Source organism: Schistocerca americana, chromosome 1, assembly GCF_021461395.2.
Source record: "Schistocerca americana isolate TAMUIC-IGC-003095 chromosome 1, iqSchAmer2.1, whole genome shotgun sequence".
Lineage (NCBI taxonomy): Eukaryota > Metazoa > Arthropoda > Insecta > Orthoptera > Acrididae > Schistocerca > Schistocerca americana.
This window is the reverse complement of record NC_060119.1, coordinates 1220962926-1220978918: the sequence shown is the minus strand read 5'-3', so window position 1 is coordinate 1220978918 and position 15993 is coordinate 1220962926.

Here is a 15993-nt window from a genome sequence, read left to right as displayed (position 1 = left end):
AATTGTTTGATGACCAGCTACACGCGTATGTATTATACTTTCACAACCTAAGACCACAACTAAATGTAGCAATAAACTATTTAATGTGCCTCATTTTCTGGTTTTAGTGAGCTATCCAATTTTCATGGGTGATACCAATACAAACCAGAAACTTGTCATCATGTTACACAATAGCAATATATCATCTGATTTGATATCAGATCTACGTTACTGTAAAACAAACAAAAGTGGACATTACAGTCCAACTTATTGTATAAAAGCAATATAGCTTCTGTTTTAATCAGACCCATAAATTCACTTCCCACATATTATAAAACATATTCTGATAGTCAATGGAGACCTTCAGTGATAAAATCTCATCGTCATTTTGAAGCCACATTCCGTCATGTTTCCTGTTTGTCATCATCAGGCGAAGAGGATTATGTAGCTCGACTGATAATGCGAGAATGTTCGTCATAAAAACAGCGCATGTCTCGGAATTGTATCGTTGTAACCAATTGGCTTTAGCTGAACTGTGAGATTTCTAGCTGCTTTCTAGCAGATAGTTTATTGAACGAGTGAGAGACGTTTGCTTTGCGTGTTCTGTTTTATCCAGTGTGTGCTCTCTGTAGATCTCCAACAGAAGTATGTGTTTGACAACAAATACGACAGAGCTGGAGCCAGTAAAATTTGAACTCCCCCGTTACAGCGGGGTCTCAAAGGCTGTGCTTCGGAGTATTCCGCTAAAAGGGTCGGATAGAGACGTATTCCCTGGCGTCACGGCACAGAACATCTGGCTTTCGGTAACGGAGACCAAAGAGAAAATGCAGGGAAGAAGCAGAGGCCCTCTGATGTCCAGGTCGTTCTTCCTAACAAAGGAAAATTCTGGCGAATGGATGGTTTCTTCTGTTCGGTTTCTGAAACGTGAAGACAGATATATCTTACGAACAGGAAACAATTAGAAACGAAATACACAGGAACAGACCACTCGTTTACTTACTGCTTACCTTTTACACAGAAAAAAGTGGATAAATTTAAACTGTTGATACAAACATTAATACTACAATTTGTATAACGGCAAATGTGTAAGAACATCACTATAATGGTGTCACATCAGTGAGTAGGCTATTTCGTTTTTCGCCTGACATTAAAATCATCGATAAATTCTATTTTTCATAAGGAGCAACGACTTTGGCAATCATCATCTGCGTTCTTACCCTTCTTTTATTTGCATATATTTGCAGTTTTCAATAAATATTTAAATAAAAATCTATACCCTGGTAACAATACTTCCTCACGCTCACTATTGCTAATTAAGAACATAACAGAACTTACAGTGTTGGCTGTCACCAAAGAAATACTTTAACATGTATATTTTGAACGCTTCTAATTTCTATGTAGAATAAAGTAAGATAATGACTTAATATAAAAAGAAGCCATCAGAGGTTATAAACACATGAATGAATACCTTATCATCATGAAAAAGACTCCTAGTCGCAAGTACATCACAGTTTCAAAATGTAATCCTTGTAAACAGTCAACTTACAAAGCGCAGTGTATTTTTAAAAGGGTTGTGAAAGGACCAATAAAATGCCACAATTAAATAATTCTATCAATTTTAATAACAAAATATTTTATGCAAAACCGGAATGTACATATATTTCAGGATTTATCAGTCATATAATGAAGTAACATGATGTCAGAGCCAGTAAAATTCTTCTGCGTTTGGGACCGCATGGTCAACTATAAAATTCCGACGTTTCGGCGTCTATTGCAAGACGCCTTCCTCAGGGTGTATTTACAACAACTGTTAGCCGTATGCGCCGAAACGTCGTTGAAACATGACATTTACTGTGTGTTTGCATCTCTCTCTACATATTGTAGCGTGTAGTGTAATTGCGTGAGTTGTGTTGTACAATTTCAGCAAGATTACAATAAAACTACTTACTTATTATTAATGTAACACGAAGTTTTATTTAATCACTGCTTTTCATGGTTACTATATTAAAGAAATTTCCATCTGGGAACGTGTAGCAACGTTGTTTGTCAAGCAATGTAAATGTGACTAAGTTCATTCACAAGAGTAATCATTTATAACTAACAAACAAGTTAAATGTATGATAAGTAATCTGACCTAAACAAAATTAATGATTTTTAATAATTTTGGTGCTGTTGTTTGAAAGTCTCTTCGCTAGTTGCTGATCGTTTATCAAAATTAACGTTACTGTTATCTCGAGGTGGAAACATTTTTCTTTAAGCAAAATGAACAGTTTTGTCAAAAAATACCGCACGTACACAACAATAATATATTTTCCTGTCGAAATATTTTATAAAAGTTGTTGCGAAATTACGACTTCATACATCAGCAGATAAGAATTTATCTCACGTAAGATGCTGTTTGCATTCATAGAAGTTCCATATGTTCATAGTATAACTGGAATTCATTAGCTCAGAGTGGGGTCCTCGGCCACTAATACAGAATTGTTATTGCAGTTATAATCAACAACATTTAAGTCTGTATCGAAAATCAGTTTAAAACTGCCGCTGCAATATTTCACTAAGATGGCGGCTAACATAAGACAATCACTTACAGATTCTGCTTCAGGCTGTATTTTACTCGTAATAAATAATATGTTTTAAATCTTTTCTCACCTTCACTATACGCATAAACATTTGAAAATATTTCTCAGTGTTTCATGACATATTAAAAGTCACTGTTTATCAATAAACTGCGCTGTAGATCAATAGCGCTAAAGGCTGCGCTCTTTGGTAGCTGAGCAGAAAACTTAACATTTATATAGGACGAGAATTACAATGAAATAAAACTCCAAACAAAGAAGATTCATCTCAGTAACATATAAACTCTATTTTCAAATATCAGTTAGCACAGTTTTCTTATTGACCTTTGTGTTACGAGACATCAATCACGTCCTATCAGTACAATAGTTCGAACAAGAAGGATTTTTCAACAAAAACAATAGATAACAATTGTCGTGACTTGGCAAGACAGCCAAGTCACAATGAGAGGAAGCCGAAAGGCACGCGCTTAAGCTTACGCAGGCTGGAGCGAGGTCTGGAACAGTTAAGGGAATTAATAGTAGCAAATAAAGTACGTAGTTGATATAATACTTTAATCCATAATTGGTGTAAATCGCTCTTGTTTATATATGTTTTATAATCTCAATACCAAATACTATGGCGCCTTGCTAGGTCGTAGCAAATGACGTAGCGTAGCTGAAGGCTATGCTAACTATCGTCTCGGCAAATGAGAGCGTATCGGTCAGTGTAGCTTCGCTAGCAAAGTCGGCTGTACAACTGGGGCGAGTGCTAGTAATTCTCTCTAGACCTGTCGTGTGGTGGCGCTCGGTCTGCAATCACTGACAGTGGCGACACGCGGGTCCGACGTATACTACCGGACCGCGGCCAATTTAAAGGCTACCACCTAGCAGGTGTGGTGTCTGGCGGTGACACCACAACAATAAATTGAAATTTTCATTGTCTTCTTACATGGGTATTTTCTGAGATATAATTTTTTTTAAAAAAATATTAAATTATGTAGTTGACAATAATTATTTATTATTTTATTAACGATGTGGTCCCTTTTATAAGTATCACAAGAATACGATGAAAGTTTAGTCACATTCCAGACACGTGAATATTATATTGAATAAAATGTGGGCATAGAAATTACAATATGTAACATCTTTCTCAGTGTTGTTCACGAGTATTGTATCGTATTCGATGACAATATTCAGTTAAAGTCTCATCGCTGTGTTGTAAGCTGAAAACCGGTTCTCGGTTCACCATCAGCCCGCAAGTGTCACTGGATGCGAATACGGAGGGGCATGTGGTCAGCACACCGCTTCTCTGGGCGCATGTCAGTTAACAAGATTGGAGCCACTGCTTGTTAATTACGTAGCGCCTCAGTTTGCCTACTAGGGCTGAGTGCACCCAGTTTGACAACAACGCTCGGAAGACCGGATGTTCACCCACTCAAGTTCTGTCCCGGACTCACAGCGCTTAGCTTCGGCGATCAAGCGGTAACCGGTGTTATCACTGCGGCAAGGCATTGGCTTCTTGCCAAATATACCTAAAATTATTACTGGCACCGTCTGTGATGACGGTCACAGGTGCTTCTGGTACTGTCATGAAGATTTGTTGTTAATGTACTCTTTTAATTACGAGGGTGAGTCAAATGAATACCTGAAATATTTTTTAAATACTATTTAATGTGCAGAAGTGGTACAAATCTGTATCAGTTTTCACCATAATCTGCCCCACGTTCGACGCATGTCCTCCAGAGCTTACAAAGTGCATAAATTCCTTTAGAAAAAAATTCTTTTGGTAGTCCGCGCAACCACTCATGCACCGCGTGGCGTACCTCTTCATCAGAACGGAACTTCTTTCCTCCCACTGCGTCTTTGAGTGGTACAAACATATGGAAATCACTTGGGGCAAGGTCTGGTGAGTATGGTGGATGAGGAAGACACTCACAATGCAGGTCTGTGATTGTTGCAAAAGTTGTACGGGCAGTGTGGGGCCTTGCATTGTCATGTTGCAAAAGGACACCTGCCGACAGCAATCCACGTCGCTTTGATTTGATTGCAGGCCGCAGATGATTTTTTAGAAGATCTGTATGTGATGCACCGGTGACAGTGGTCCCTCTAGGCATATAATGCTCCAAAATGACGCCTTTTTAGTCCCAAAAGAGAATCAGCATAACCTTCCCTGCTGATGGTTCTGTTCGAAACTTCTTTGATTTTGGTGATGAGGAATGGCGCCATTCCTTGCTCGCTCTCTTCGTTTCCGGTTGGTGGAAGTGAACAAAGGTTTCGTCCCCAATGACGATAATTGCAAGGAAGCCATCACCGTCTCGTTCAAAGCACCGAAGTTCTTCACAATCATCAAAACGTCTTTCTCTTATTTCAGGAGTCAGCTGCCGTGGCACAGTGAGTTTTAATATGTCATGAAACACTGAGAAATATTTTCAAATATTTGTGTGTATAGTGAAGGTGAGAAAAGATTTAAAACATATTATTTATTACGAGTAAAATACAGCCTGAAGCAGAATCTATAAGTGATTGTCTTATGTTAGCCGCCATCTTAGTGAAATATTGCAGCGGCAGTTTTAAACTGATTTTCGATACAGACTTAAATGTTGTTGATTATAACTGCAATAACAATTCTGTATTAGTGGCCGAGGACCCCACTCTGAGCTAATGAATTCCACTTTGTGAAACTGGAGCACATGATGCACAATCTGGTGTGCTGACCCATGACTAGTCTGTAAACATGCTGCAATGTCATTCAGTGTCACTCGGCGGTTTTCCTTCACTATGGCTTCAACTACTGCAATGCTCTGTGGAGTCACAACTCGTTGTGCCTGACCTGGACGAGGAGCATCTTCCACTGAAGTCACACCGTTTGCGAACTTCCTACTCCATTCGTAGACTTGCTGCTGTGACAAACATGCATCACCGTACTGAACCTTCATTCGTCGATGAATTTCAATAGGTTTCACCCCTTCACTACGCAAAAACCGAATAACAGAACGCTGTTCTTCCCTGGTGCAAGTCGCAAGTGGGGCGGCCATCTTTATACTGACAGTGCGACGGTATGCGTGCATCTGCACTGTGCTGCCACCTAAAGGCCATTCTGCACGCTGTTTGTAGCACGCTTACAAACTTGCAGGGTAACGGCTCGAAATTTCGATTTGTTATTACAAACTTAAGGTTTTCATTTGACTCGCCCTCGTATGTTTTGGATTCTAATCTGGTCAGATCTATTAGTACACCAGATTAGCTGTCGGAAAGTTGTGGAATTTTCTGTGTTGACACCCTTCAGTGTTGAAAGGCGAGATTCCTTACCTGATTCCTGCAGCCTGAGAGGGTCTGCGGGCCGTCTTGTATTGATATCTGACCATTATACGAGATTTGTCCAGAAAGTAAGTTCCGATCGGTCGTGAAATGGAAACCATAGCGAGAACCAGTAATGTTTTATTTGCAACAGTTAGGTACACCTTCCACCTACTTCTCTAAATAGTCGCCGCTCCAACTTCGAGTGTTATACTGTTGTATATCCTCGTCGTAGAAATCAGCCGCCTGTGCTTTCTGCACTGGTCTGCAGCTCGTTGTCTGTGGAAAAATTTTGTCTTCATAGCCAGCGGTTCTTCTGAGCAGAGATGAGACTCTGGGGGATCTAATTACGGGCTGTATTGTGGGTGATCAAACACTTCTCATAGGAAACGCTGCAGGAGTGTCTTCATTGCCCCTACAGTGTGCGGCAGAGAATTGGCTTGAAGAAGGAACTGCTCGACAGTTGTGTTATGTGGGCTGCATGACACAGGCGAAATCTCTAACCAGGCCCTCATACTTGGCGGGAGACGCTATTCCCTACGCATCTTTTCGTGCCCACTGTTCACTCAAAACTGAAATGAGCGACATTACACGATCGACGGGCATACTAGAGACACTGCCAACACATCGGTGCAAAGCTTTATCGGATTTTCCCAGTGGTTTCCATTTCGCGACTGATCGGAACTTACTTTCTGGATAACGCTCGTATTATTGTTAGAACCAGGATTTCAACGCGGAAATGAAGTTCAAAATTGTTATTTAAAAATCTACTCACACAATGTTCATAGCTCGGTTATATCAATCGGTTCTAGAGCTGCAGTCCGGAACCGCGGGACTGCTACGGTCGCAGGTTCGAATCCTGCCTCAGGCATGGATATGTGTGATGTCCTTAGCTTAGTTAGGTTTAAGTAGTTCTAAGTTCTAGGGGACTGCTGACCTAAGATGTTAAGTCCCATAGTGCTCAGAGCCTTTTCGGTTATATCAATATTCTTGGAGACCGCGTCTGTAATTTAGAACCATTGTGTTAGTTTGGAGATTTAAATTTGTTTAAACATTATATCCGTTACAAAGATTGTGCTAGCAATAGTTACAAACTTTTAAAAATGTTTCTTAGAATTTGTCTGGTCTCTTAACGGACCGTGTTAAATTTTGGGGTGTAGTTTAAAACCATTTTGCTAGCTTGGGACGTTAAACTGTTCAAACGTTTTACCCGTTTCTGAAGTTGCGCTAGTCGTTGTTACATTTAACCTTCAAAAATTTTGCTTTAAGTTTGTCATGTTTCTTATAGGACCGGGTTAAACTTTGAGTTTGTAGTTTGGGTTGGTATCGGTTCTCTATCGTTATTAAATTTGTTAAACAACTGTGCTCTTCCGAATTCAAAGCATTACGCTCACTGTTTTAAGAACTACTAATTTCTAAAAGATTATTTCACTATGTTGTAATATTGTTATATCTTAAAAATTGTTTAATAAATGTGAATCACTTGGTAAATAGTGAGTGATGTCATTCCCTGGGGCCTAGCCTTTCCATGAACTGCTGTTATCCTGGGTATCCTGTCCTCACAGCTGTCGTGAAATAACAGGAAAAATCAGGGAAATTAGACATTTTCTAAAGCACATAATATTTCTCTGCTATTGACCGTGCGAAACTTTGTTCAAACTTGCTATGTCAGGTAAAGAGCAGTATCACGAACAATTTGTAACAATGAACTTTAACACAGTCAAAACTGCGTAAATTCCTTTTGGCTATGCCGACTTGGATGGGTGATAATTTTCAACATATCCATGCACTTGGCTTAAGAGCGCGCGATAGTATTTCGAGTGTCACACTAGATACCAGTTCCCACTGTATACGAATACAATAACGGATACAAGTCGCAACACCAAGAAGGAGATGTGTGACATAAACAAAATTTTGTAGGCCTGTTTCTACCTGTAAAAGATAATGTCTATTCAAATTTCGCGCCAGTCGCATAAGAGTGGCGTCATTAACCCTACATTTTTTTCTTCTTCAGTCATCAGTCTTACGACTTGATTGATGTGGCCCGCCACGCATTCCTCTGCTCTGGCAACTTCTTCATCTCAGAGTAGTGCTTGTAACCTAGGTCCTCAATTATTTGCTGCATGTATTCCAATCTCTGTCGTCCTCTACAGTTTTTACCTTCTACAACTCCCTCTAGTACCACGGAAGTCCTTTCCGATGTCTTAACAGATGTCCTATCATCCTGTCCTTTCTTCTTGCCAGTGCTTTACACATACCCCTTCCCTCTCCGATTCTGCGCGAAAACTCCTCATTCCTTCCTTAACAGTTGGCATCAGTCCATCTAACTTTAAACTTTCGTCTGTAGTACTAGAACTCAAATGCTTCGATTCTCTTCTGTTCCGGTTTTCAGACAGTCCATGTTTCACTACCATACGCTGCTGTGCTCCCAACTACATTCAAAGAAATTTCTTGATACTATGAGAATGCAAATCAGGTTTGCTGTAATGTAGTATTAGTTACTTTTGACAATGGACGTGGTGAGTTGACCCCATTATCAACACCTTACTGAGTTTGAAAAGGGGTCGTGTAATAAGCACAAAAGCACTCCGTCATCAGGCCACAAGTGACCCATCGGGACCATCCGACCGCCGTGTCATCCTCAGCTGAGGATGTGGATAGGAGAGGCGTGTGGTCAGCACACCGCTCTCCCAGTCGTGACGATGGTTTTCTTTGACCGGAGCCGCTACTATTCGGTCGAGTAGCTCCTCAATTGGCATCACGCGGCTGAGTGCACCCCGAAAAATGGCAACAGCGCATGGCGGCCCCGATGGTCAACCACCCAAGTGCCGGCCACGCCCGACAGCGCTTAACTTCGGTGATCTAACGGGAACCGTTATGTCCACTACGGCAAGGCCGTTGCCTCGTGTAATAAGGAGTCCAAGAAATTACATGTACGTCTACATCCATACTCCGCAAGCCACCTTTCGGTGTGTGGCGGAGGGTACCCTGAGTACCTCTATCGGTTCTCCCTTCGATTCCAGTCTCGTATTGTTCGTGGAAAGAAGGATTGTCTGTATGCTTCTGTGTGGGATCTAATCTCTCTGATTTTATCCTCATGGTCTCTTCGTGAGATATACGTAGGAGGGGGCAATATACTGCTGGACTCTTCGGTGACGGTATGGTGTCGAAACTTTAACAAAAGCCCGTACCGAGCTACTGAGCGTCTCTCCTGCAGAGTCTTCCACTGGAGTTTATCTATCATCTACGTAACGCTTTCGCGATTACTAAATGATCCTGTAACGAAGCGCGCTGCTCTCCTTTGGATCTTCTCTATCTCTTCTATCAACCCCATCTGGTACGGATCCCACACCGCTGAGCAGTGTTCAAGCAGTGGTCGAACAAGTGTACTGTAACCTACTTCCTTTGTTTTCGGATTGCGTTTCCTTAGGATTCTTCCAATGAATCTCAGTCTGGCATCTGCTTTACCGACGATCAACTTTATATGATCATTCCATTTTAAATCACTCCTAATGCGTACTCCCAGGTAATTTATGGAATTAACTACTTCCAGTTGCTGACCTGCTATTTTGTAGCTAAATGATAAGGGATCTTTCTTTCTATGTATTCGCAGCACATTACACTTGTCTACATTGAGATTCAATTACCATTCCCTGCACCATGCGTCAATTCGCTGCAGATCCTCCTGCATTTCAGTACAATTTTCCATTGTACGTGTTACTTCTGCGATATTGCAGAAAGACTTGGCAGGACTGTAGCCACTGTACATGACTGCTGGCAGCGGTGGTCAATAGAATATACTGTCGCAACAACGGGCTCCGGACGGCCACGTGCCTCTACCAAGAGAGCAGACCATCTAGTTCGGGTATGGCTCTGACGCATCGTACTGCATCTGCAGCAGTAATCCGAGCAGCAGTCGACACTACAGTAACGCAACGAACTGTAACAAGTAGGTTACTTCAAGGACAGCTCCGAGCCAGACATCATGTAGCTTGGATTTCACTGACCCCAATCCACCGCCATTCGTTGGTGATGTCAAGCGAGAGCTCTTTGGAGGGCAGGATGGAGATCTATTGTGTTTTCTTGTGAAAGCTGATTCAGCCTCGGTGCAAGTGATGGCCGTGTGTCGATTAGGAGGGGCCAGTTGAGGACCTGCAACCGACCAGTCCGCGTGCTGAACACACAGCTGGACTTATAGTCTGTGGCGCGATTTCCTATAACAACAGGAGCGTTCCTGTGGTTATCCCACTCAACGTGAGTGCGTTTCTATACGGCAATTTGGTGATTCGACCTGCAGTGCCGTCGTTCGTTAACAGCATTCCAGTAGGTGTCTTACAACAGGGTAACACTAGCCTACACACCGCTGTTGCAACCCAACATACTCTGCGGATTGTCTACCTGTTCCCTTGGCCTGCTCGATCACCACCTCTGTCTCCAAGAGAGAAGTCCGCCGCTCGTGGTCTCGCGGTAGCGTTCTCGCTTCCCGAGCCCGGGGTCCCGGGTTCGATTCCCGGCGGGGTCAGGGATTTTCACCTGCCTCGAGATGACTGGGTGTTTGTGTTGTCCTCATCATTTCATCATCATCCAGGAAAGTGGCGAAATTGGACTGAGCAAAGATTGGATAATTGTACGGGCGCTGATAACCACGCAGTTGAGCGCCCCACAAACCAACCATCATCATCATCATCATCATCCAAGAGAGAACGTATGGGACATCATCGGACAACAACTCCAGCGTCATTCACAAAAAGCGTTAACCGTCCCTGCATTGACCAATCAAGTGCAACAGGCACGGAATTCCATCGCACAAACTGACGCCGGCCGCGGTGGTCTAGCGGTTCTAGGCGCGCAGTCCGGAACCGCGCGACTGCTACGGTCGCGGGTTCGAATCCTGCCTCGGCCCTGGATGTGTGTGATGTCCTTAGGTTAGTTAGGTTTAAGTAGTTCTAAGTTCTAGGGGACTGATGACCACAGATGTTAAGTCCCATAGTGCTCAGAGCCATTTGAACCACAAACTGACATCCGGCTCCCGTAACACGCAAAGAATACACGATTGCATCCTTCCTTTCAAAATCCTGGCTATTATAGCGGCTATTGATGTACCAGCATTTCAGATTTGCAATGACGTACATTGTACTTGCATTAACATGTGATCTTGCAGTCTTACTCACTTAAATATGTTATCTAGAGCCGGCCGGTGTGGGCGAGCGGTTCTAGGCGCTCCTGTCTGGAACCGCTCGACCGCTACGGTCGCAGGTTCGAATCCTGCCTCGGGCATGGATGTGTGTGATGTCTTTAGGTTAGTTAGGTTTAAGTAGTTCTAAGTTCTAGGGGACTGATGACCTCAGATGTTAAGTTCCGTAATGCTCAGAGCCATTTGAACCACCTAAAACAGCGCAGATTTTGCAGAAATGGTGTATAGTTTTCATAGAATGGATTGGTAGTGAGGGAATCGAATTGTCAGCCAGTGAACAGATTGTTATAGTACTTAAAATCTATGTTTTGTGCAAATATATACTTTTTAAATGTGAAAAGCTATCGACTTGAACATATTAAAAGTATGGTAAATTTGAATGTAAGTGGTGCCTGTTGTAGGATTCTAGTGCGAGTCGTTTATGAAGTATCATATTTTCAACAGATCCAACACCGACAATTGTGCAACACCTGTGGTTGCGCGCACTAAAGAACAATGCAAATGCATACACTCGTCGCTTTATGACCAATAAAGAGACAACTGACCATCACAGTCAGTGTCCGAAATGACCACCGGCAGAGGCAATACACGCATCCTGTCTGGTAAGGAGCGGATGATGCACTCAAGTTAGCGGAGATGTCCGAGCAGGAATCATCGGATGTAGCGGGTATGTCCTAAAGCTCCTTTCAGCTTCCACCACAGAAAAAAGTCTACAGGCTTCAAATCTGGTGGTAGGGCCGGCAAAGATACATGTCCTCTGCGTCTAATCCAACTGTTTAGAAACAGTTCTTGAAGACATACTGTAGTGGTTCGAGTACTATTTGCTGGACAGCCATCATGTTGGTGACACAGGTTCCTCCCCGTCAGCGGAAGATCGTCTTTTAGCATACATGGAAGATGGTCTGTTAGGAAGCTGCGATACTTCTGCGCATTCAGTGTTCCATCTGTGAAGAAAAGGCCTGCAAGCTTGTGGTTCGCTATCCCACACCAAACGTGTAGACTCCACGGACCCTGACGTCGCACCCGATGAAGTCAATGGGGATTGTCAACGGACCTGTAGTACATGTCTGGGCAGTTTACTAGGTCATGATGTAAATGTGGCTTCATCATTAAAGAAGATACATGTTACATCTGCAATAGCCTGTCTTAATGCCCACATGCAAAAGTTAGAACGATTCTCATAATCGTTTCTATGCAGCTCTTGATGGAGGAGAGAGAAGAGATAGGGATGGAACAGACGTCGATGGAGAATGTATCAGACACTTGCCTGACTCATACCAATTGCTCGAGCGATTGCGCTGGAGCTAACGTGCGGATCAACTGCAACAGCAGCAAGAACATATTTCTCACTCCTCTGTCGGCATTATTGCCTGCTGGTACGTTGTCTTGATGTTACATTAGTACTTTAAAGTAACTGGTTGAAGACGTTCATATATACGAGGTGCATTCAAGTTCTAAGGCCTCTGATTTTTTTTCTCCGGACTGGAAAGAGATAGAAACATGCGCATTGTTTTAAAATGAGGCCGCGTTCATTGTCAATACGTCCCAGAGATGGCAGCACCGTACGGCAGATGGAATTTTACCGCCAGCGGCGAGAATGAGAACTGTTTTAAATACTTACAATGGTGACGTTTTCCTTACTTGAACAGCGTGCAATCATTCGTTTTCTGAATTTGCGTGGTGTGAAACCAATTGAAATTCATCGACAGTTGAAGGAGACATGTGGTGATGGAGTTATGGATGTGTCGAAAGTGCGTTCGTGGGTGCGCCAGTTTAATGAAGGCAGAACATCGTGTGACAACAAACCGAAACAACCTCGGGCTCGCACAAGCCGGTCTGACGACATGATCGAGAAAGTGGAGAGAATTGTTTTGGGGGATCGCCGAATGACTGTTGAACAGATCGCCTCCATAGTTGGCATTTCTGTGGGTTCTGTGCACACAATCCTGCATGACGACCTGAAAATGCGAGAAGTGTCATCCAGGTGGGTGCCACGAATGCTGACGGACGACCGCATGGCTGCCCGTGTGGCATGTTGCCAAGCAATGTTGACGCGCAACGACAGCATGAATGGGACTTTCTTTTCGTCGGTTGTGACAATGGATGAGACGTGGATGCCATTTTTCAATCCAGAGACAAAGCGCCAGTCAGCTCAATGGAAGCACACAGATTCACATCCACCAAAAATATTTCGGGTAACCGCCAGTACTGAAAAAATGATGGTGTCCGTGTTCTGGGACAGCGAGGGCGTAATCCTTACCCATTGCGTTCCAAAGGGCACTACGGTAATGCAGAACGGTAATGCAGAAAAATGTTTTGAAGAACAAATTGCTTCCTGCACTGCAACAAAAACGTCCGGGAAGGGCTGCGCGTGTGCTGTTTCACCAAGACAACGCACCTGCACATCGAGCTAACGTTACGCAACAGTTTCTTCGTGATAACAACTTTGAAGTGATTCCTCATGCTCCCTACTCACCTGACCTGGCTCCTAGTGACTTTTGGCTTTTTCCAACAATGAAAGACACTCTCTGTGGCCGCACATTCACCATCCGTGCTGCTATTGCCTCAGCGATTTTCCAGTGGTCAAAACAGACTCCTAAAGAAGCCTTCGCCGCTGCCATGGAATCATGGCGTCAGCGTTGTGAAAAATGTGTACGTCTGCAGGGCGATTACGTCGAGAAGTAACGCCAGTTTCATCGATTTCGGGTGAGTAGTTAATTAGAAAAAAAATGGGAGGTCTTAGAACTTGAATGCACCTCGTATAATTGTCTAGATGGTTCATTTCTGTTGGGATATATTGCCGTATACACAGTAGAGGAACGAACTGCATTCTTTCAACACTTTCGATATAACATGAACCTGTCGACTTATTCTGCATTAGTAAATCCCATCGTCCACTCACGCCTTTCTGCTTGGACTGTCACACAGTAACTGACCAGCAAGAGCAGCGCAATGAAGGAATACGTAGGCACACTGTAAGCAAACGTAACAACATCACACCTAGCAACTACGAAGATTGAATGGCAGAATCAACTGTTGGTGTGGTAACATTTCAGAACACAATTTGCTGCATATAAAAGTGGTCCGGAGAACAGAGTTCCAGGGTACAAAAGAACACAGCAGGTATTGAAAGTGACCACAATTCATCCCTTGACACTTCTGGACCATAGTCACCAAGTTGCAGGAGGCGAATCTAAGCTGGACTGCTGGAATTGCCGCAGTCTCGTCCCAAATATTCTTCTGAAATTCTTGAAGACTACGATTCTTGCGACACGTCTTAGACTTGGGGGGGGTCCCCCCCACAAAGTATTCACACGCAGATCAGGTGACCAGAGTTTCCAGCTAGGAGGGACCCGACTAGACAGGCATCTAATAACAACACTGTCAGGCGTGAAGATTGTGTAAGTGTGCTCCAATGTTCGGTGGGCACCATGGACAGTTGCTTCACCCTGTTGGAAGTAACTGCAAGTCTTGACCCCCTACGTTATGCAGCCACAAGTGGTTTCAAAATGTTGGCAGTGTACCGCACCGAAGTCAGCGTCTGATGAAAGAAGACGGGACCATTAAAGCGGCGTACAGACACTGCACATCAAATCCTTAACCTTTTGATCATGCAGTGGTTTTTCGTGGAAGTTACGTGGATTCTCCGCTGCCCGGAACCTGTATTTGTGTGAGCTGATATAACCATTCATGTGAACACAGGCTTCATGAGACATACAGAACAGATCCATGTCAAGCCATTCATTGTTATCTCGGTGAACAGCCGCTCATAAAACTGGAGCCGCTGAGTCGCATCTGCTGGTCTTAGTGCATGGACAACAGACACTCGGTAGGGATGCATGAGCAGATCCAGGTGGAGTATTGGCCCACATGATCGACATGATACGCTGGTCCCTTGTGACAGGCGCCGGATTGATTTAGTAGGACTCTGGAGCAGAATTTTCTGATGAACTCCAGCCACATTTCCTGGTGTGCGGGCATGTTCAAAATAGATCCTGTCAGACGCCATTTTCGGACTAAGCACTGCATGGCAGTCTTCGCTGGCACCTTGAAACCAATAAACTTTTTAGCGAACAACCTATCACACCGTTTCCACGACTTCGTTTTCACGTAACTTTCCACAAAGAACACCCATTGCTCCATTGTAAGTACCACCGCTCCCTTTGCAATGCTCCACTCGCACTGTCACAGTCCGTACTACGTCCTGAACCGGTATGCATCACGTGGCTGACACACACGTGGTGTGTGCGTCACGGGATGTGGCTATACGCACGAATTCACGTCCACTCGTATCCATTCGTGCGGGCCACTTTTATTTGCTCCATCCTGTACAATGTATCGCAATATTGCAAATCACTCGATTAGAATGCTGCGACAAATACCATTTACACTGTAATTTACCCTACTTTTAGCTTGCTGATGTCGATTGGCGTTGTTCCATTTAAAAAAAAAACTGAATCCGCAAAAAAAGCACAAAAAATACACTAGCTAGTGTTATTGCTATCTGTTGATAGGCTAACAATATGGGCCCCAGGCTACCAATCCATTATGTGAAAACCGCTCATCAATAGCACTTTCCATTTTCGCAGTACTTGCGGTGCAAGTTTTAGGTGATTCACCTTGTTCACCTTGTATATGCCGGGTGACCAAAATGTCAGTATATATTTGAAAGCTGAATAAATCACGGAATAATGTAGATAGAGAGGTACAAATTGACACACTTGCTTGGAATGACATGGGGTTTTATTAGAACCAAAAAAATAAAATCGTTCAAAAAAATGTCCTACTGATAGCGCGTCATCTGATCAGAATAGCAATAATTAGTATAACAAAGTAAGACAAAGCAAAGATGATGTCCTTTACAGGAAATGCTCAATATGTCCACCATCATTCCTCAACAATAGCTGTAGTCGAGAAATAATGTTGAAACAGCACTGAAAAGCATGTCCGGAGTTACGGTGAGGC